Raw genomic sequence first — 6,431 nt, 5'->3', positions numbered from 1 at the left:
CCTGGACTAGATCCCGGATGGAATTGAAGCGTCTCTTGATGTGCTTTGTTCTCTTGTGAAATCTGGATTCCTTCGCTAAGGCAATTGCTCTAGTATTGTCACAAAAGATTTTCATTGGACCCGATGCACTAGGTATGACACCTAGATCGGATATGAACTCCTTCATCCAGACTCCTTCATTTGCTGCTTCCGAAGCAGCTATGTACTCCGCTTCACATGTAGATCCCGCCACGACGCTTTGTTTAGAACTGCACCAATTGACAGCTTCACTATGCAATGTAAACACGTATCCGGTGTGCGATTTCGAATCATCCGGATCAGTGTCAAAGCTTGCATCAACGTAACCGTTTACGATGACCTCTTTGTCACCTCCCTAAACGAGAAACATATCCTTAGTCCTTTCAGGTATTCCGGGATGTTCTTGACCGCTGTCCAGTGATCCACTCCTGGATTACTTTGGTACCTCCCTGCTAGACTTATAGCAAGGCACACATCAGGTCTGGTACACAACATTGCATACATTATAGAGCCTATGGCTGAAGCATAGGGAACATCTTTCATTTTCTCTCTATCTTCTGCAGTGGTCAGGCATTGAGTCTTACTCAACTTCACACCTTGTAATACATGCAAGAACCCTTTCTTTGCTTGATCCATTTTGAACTTCTTCAAAACTTTTTCAAGGTATGTGCTTTGTGAAAGTCCAATTAAGCGTCTTGATCTATCTCTATAGATCTTAATGCCCAATATGTAAGCAGCTTCACCGATGTCTTTCACTGAAAAACTCTTATTCAAGTATCCCTTTATGCTATCCAGAAATTCTATATCATTTCCAATCAGTAATATGTCATCCACAATAATATCAGAAATGCTACAGAGCTCCCACTCACTTTCTTGAAAATACAGGCTTCTCCAAAAGTCTGTATAAAACCAAATGCTTTGATCACACTATCAAAACATTTATTCCAACTCCGAGAGGCTTGCACCAGTCCATAAATGGATTGCTGGAGCTTGCACACTTTGTTAGCTCCCTTTGGATCGACAAAACCTTCTTGTTGCATCATATACAACTCTTCTTCCAGAAATCCATTCAGGAATGCAGTTTTGACATCCATTTGCCAAATTTCATAATCATAAAATGCGGCAATTGCTAACATGATTCGGACAGACTTAAGCATCGCTACGGGTGAGAAAGTCTCACCGTAGTCAATCCCTTGAACTTGTCGAAAACCTTTCGCAACAAGTCGAGCTTTATAGATAGTAACATTACCGTCAGCGTCAGTCTTCTTCTTGAAGATCCATTTATTCTCAATGGCTTGCTGATCATCGGGCAAGTCCACCAAAGTCCACACTTTGTTCTCATACATGGATCCAATCTCAGATTTCATGGCCTCAAGCCATTTTGCGGAATCTGGGCTCACCATCGCTTCTTCATAGTTCGTAGGTTCGTCATGGTCTAGTAACATAACCTCCAGAACAGGATTATCATACCACTCTGGTGCGGATCTTACTCTAGATGACCTACGAGGTTCAGTAACAACTTGATCTAAAGTTTCATGATCATCATCATTAACTTCCTCACTAATTGGTGTAGGTGTCGCAGAAACCATTTTCTGTGATGAACTACTTTCCAATAAGGGAGCAGGTACAGTTACCTCATCAAGTTCTACTTTCCTCCCACTCACTTCTTTCGAGAGAAACTCCTTCTCTAGAAAAACTCCAAATTTAGCAACAAAAGTCTTGCCTTCGGATCTGTGATAGAAGGTGTACCCAACAGTCTCCTTTGGGTATCCTATGAAGACATATTTCTCCGATTTGGGTTCGAGCTTACCAGGTTGAAGCTTTTTCACATAAGCATCAGAACCCCAAACTTTCAGAAACGACAACTTTGGTTTCTTACCAAACCACAGTTCATAAGGCGTCGCCTCAACGGATTTTGATGGTGCCCTATTTAACGTGAATGCGGCCATCTCTAAAGCATAACCCCAAAATGATAGCGGTAAATCTGTAAGAGACATCATAGATCGCACCATATCTAGTAAAGTACGATTACGACGTTCGGACACACCATTACGCTGTGGTGTTCCGGGTGGCGTGAGTTGCAAAACTATTCCGCATTGTTTCAAATGTAGACCAAACTCGTAACTCAAATATTCTCCTCCACCATCAGATCGTAGAAAATTAATTTTCTTGTTGCGATGATTTTCAACTTCACTATGAAATTTTTTAAACTTTTCAAATGTTTCAGACTTATGCTTCATTAAGTAGATATACCCATATCTGCTTAAATCATCTGTGAAGGTGAGAAAATAACGATATCCGCCACGAGCCTCAACATTCATCGGACCACATACATCTATATGTATGATTTCCAACAAATCTGTTGCTCTCTCCATAGTTCCGTAGAACGGCGTTTTAGTCATCTTGCCCATGAGGCACGGTTCGCAAGTACCAAGTGATTCATAATCAAGTGGTTCCAAAAGTCCATCAATATGGAGTTTCTTCATTCGCTTTACACCGATATGACCTAGACGACAGTGCGGCAAATAAGTTGCACTATCATTATCAACTCTGCATCATTTGGTTTCAACATTATGAATATGTGTGTCACTACTATCGAGATTCAATAAGAATAGACCACTCTTCACGGGTGCATGACCATAAAATATATTACTCATATAAATAGAACAACCATTATTCTCTGATTTAAATGAATAACCATCTCGCATCAAACAAGATCCAGATATAATGTTCATGCTCAACGCTGGCACCAAATAACAATTATTTAGGTCTAATACTAATCCCGAAGGTAGATGTAGAGGTAGCGTGCCGACCGCAATCACATCGACTTTGGAACCATTTCCCACGCGCATCGTCACCTCGTCCTTAGCCAATCTTCTCTTAATCCGTAGCCCCTGTTTCGAGTTGCAAATATTAGCAACAGAACCAGTATCAAATACCCAGGTGCTACTGCGAGCATTAGTTAAGGTACACATCAATAACATGTATATCACATATACCTTTGTTCACCTTGCCATCCTTCTTATCCGCCAAATACTTGGGGCAGTTCCGCTTCCAGTGACTAATATGCTTGTAGTAGAAGCACTCAGTTTCAGGCTTAGGTCCAGACTTGGGTTTCTTCTCTTGAGTAGCAACTTGCTTGTTGTTCTTCTTGAAGTTCCCCTTCTTCTTCCCTTTGCCCTTTTTCTTGAAACTAGTGGTCTTGTTGACCATCAACACTTGATGCTCCTTCTTGATTTCTACCTCCACAGCCTTTAGCATTGCGAAGAGCTCGGGAATTGTTTTATTCATCCCTTGCATATTATAGTTCATCACGAAGCTCTTGTAGCTTGGTGGCAGTGATTGAAAAACTCTGTCAATGACACTATCAACCGGAAGATTAACTCCCAGCTAAGTCTAGTGATTATGATACCCAGACATTCTGAGTATATGTTCACTGACAGAACTATTCTCCTCCATCTTGCAGCTATAGAACTTATTGAAGACTCCATATCTCTCTATTCGGGAATTTGCTTGAAATATTAACTTCAACTCCTAGAACATCTCATATGCTCCATGACGTTCAAAACGTCGTTGAAGTCCCGGTTCTAAGCCGTAAAGCATGGCACACTGAACTATCGAGTAGTCATCAACACGCAACTGCCAGGCATTCACAATGTCTGTAGTTGCTGGCGCAGGAGGTACACCTAGCGGTGCTTCCAGGACGTAACTCTTCTGTGCAGCAATGAGGATAATCCTCAAGTTACGGACCCAGTCCGTGTAATTGCTACCATCATCTTTCAACTTTGATTTCTCAAGGAACGCATTAAAATTCAACGGAACAACATCACATCATCTATCTACAATCAACATAGACAAGCAAGATACTATCAGGTACTAAGTTCATGATAAATTTAAGTTCAATTAATCATATTACTTAAGAACTCCGACTTAGATAGACATCCCTCTAATCCTCTAAGTGATCACGTGATCCAAATCAACTAAACCATGTCCGATCATCACATGAGATGGAGTAGTTTCAATGGTGAACATCACTATGTTGATCATATCTACTATATGATTCACGCTCGACCTTTCAGTCTCCGTGTTCCGAGGCCATATCTGTTATATGCTAGACTCGTCAAGTTTAACCTGAGTATTCCGCGTGTGCAACTGTTTTGCACCCGTTGTATTTGAACGTAGAGCCTATCACACCCGATCATCACGTGGTGTCTCAGCACGAAGAACTTTCGCAACGGTGCATACTCAGGGAGAACACTTATACTTTGATAATTTAGTGAGGGATCATCTTGTAATGCTACCGTCAATCAAAGCAAGATAAGATGCATAAAAGATAAACATCACATGCAATCAATATAAGTGATATGATACGGCCATCATCATCTTGTGCTTGTGATCTCCATCTCCGAAGCACCGTCATGATCACCATCGTCACCGGCGTGACACCTTGATCTCCATCGTAGCATCGTTGTCGTATCGCCAATCTTATGCTTCCACGACTATCGCTACCGCTTAGTGATAAAGTAAAGCATTACAGGGCGATTGTATTGCATACAATAAAGCGACAACCATATGGCTCCTGCCAGTTGCCGATAACTCGGTTACAAAACATGATCATCTCACTTCAATATAGCATCACGTCTTGACCATATCACATCACAACATGCCCTGCAAAAACAAGTTAGACGTCCTCTACTTTGTTGTTGCAAGTTTTACGTGGCTGCTACGGGCTTAGCAAGAACCGTTCTTACCTACGCATCAAAACCACAATGATAGTTTGTCAAGTTGGTGCCTTCGTAAGGACCGGGCGTAGCCACACTCGGTTCAACTAAAGTTGGAGAAACTGACACCCGCCAGCCACCTGTGTGCAAAGCACGTCGGTAGAACCAGTCTCGCGTAAGCGTACGCGTAATGTCGGTCCGGGCCGCTTCATCTAACAATACCGCCAAACCAAAGTATGACATGCTGGTAAGCAGTATGACTTATATCGCCCACAACTCACTTGTGTTCTACTCGTGCATATAACATCAATGCATAAAACCTGGCTCGGATGCCAATGTTAGGGAACGTAGTAATTTCAAAAAATATTCCTACGCACACGCAAGATCACGGTGATGCATAGCAACGAGAGGGGAGAGTGTTATCCACGTACCCTCGAAGACCGAAAGCGGAAGCGTTAGCACAACGCGGTTGATGTAGTCGTACGTCTTCACGATCCGACCGATCAAGTACCAAACACAAGGCACCTCCGAGTTCAGCACACGTTCAGCCCGATGACGTCCCTCTAACTCCGATCCAGCCGAGTGTTGAGGGATAGTTTCATCAGCACGACGGCGTGGTGACGATGTTGATGTTCTACCGACGCAGGGCTTCGCCTAAGCACTGCTACAGTATTATCGAGGTGGACTATGGTGGAGGGGGGCACTGCACACGGCTAAGAGATGATCAACTTGATCAACTTCTGTGTCTAGAGGTGCCCCCTGCCCCTGTATATAAAGGAGCAAGGGGGGTGCGGCCGGCCAAGGGGAGAGGCGCGCCGGAGGAGTCCTACTCCCACCGGGAGTAGGACTCCCCCCTTTTCCTAGTTGGATTAGGACTTGGGAGGGGGAAGAAGGAAAGAGGGGGTCGGCCCCCTTTGCCCTAAACCAATTCGGTTTGGGCCTTGGGGGGCGCGCGCCACACTTCCTTTGCTACCCTCCTTTTCCACTAAGGCCCATGTAGGCCCATTAAGCCCCCGGGTGGTTCCGGTAACCCCCCGGTACTCCGGTAAAATCCCGATTTCACCCGGAACACTTCCAATATCCAAACATAGGCTTCCAATATATCAATATTCATGTCTCGACCATTTCGAGACTCCACGTCATGTCCGTGATCACATCCGGGACTCCGAACAACCTTTGGTACATCAAATCATAAAACTCATAATATAACTATCATCGTAGCGTTAAGCGTGCGGACCCTACGGGTTCGAGAACTATGTAGACATGACCGATACACGTCTCCGGTCAATAACCAATAGCGCAACCTGGATGCTCATATTGGCTCCTACATATTCTATAAAGATCTTTATCGATCAGAACGCATAACAACATTTGTTGTTCCCTTTGTCATGTTACTTGCCCGAGATTCGATCGTCGGTATCTCAATACCTATTTCAATCTCGTTACCGGCAAGTCTCTTTACTCGTTCCGTATTACATCATCCCACAACTAACTCATTAGTTGTAATGCTTGCAAGGCTTAAGTGATGTGCATTACCGAGAGGGCCCAGAGATACCTCTCCAACAATCGGAGTGACAAATCCTAATCTCGAAATACGCCAACCAAACAAGTACCTTCGGAGACACCTTTAGAGCACCTTTATAATCACCCAGTTACATTGTGACGTTTGGTAGCACACAAAGTGTTCCTTCG

Source organism: Triticum dicoccoides, chromosome 7A (genome assembly GCF_002162155.2).
Source record: "Triticum dicoccoides isolate Atlit2015 ecotype Zavitan chromosome 7A, WEW_v2.0, whole genome shotgun sequence".
NCBI lineage: Eukaryota > Viridiplantae > Streptophyta > Magnoliopsida > Poales > Poaceae > Triticum > Triticum dicoccoides.
Note: the sequence above shows the minus strand (reverse complement) of the source record.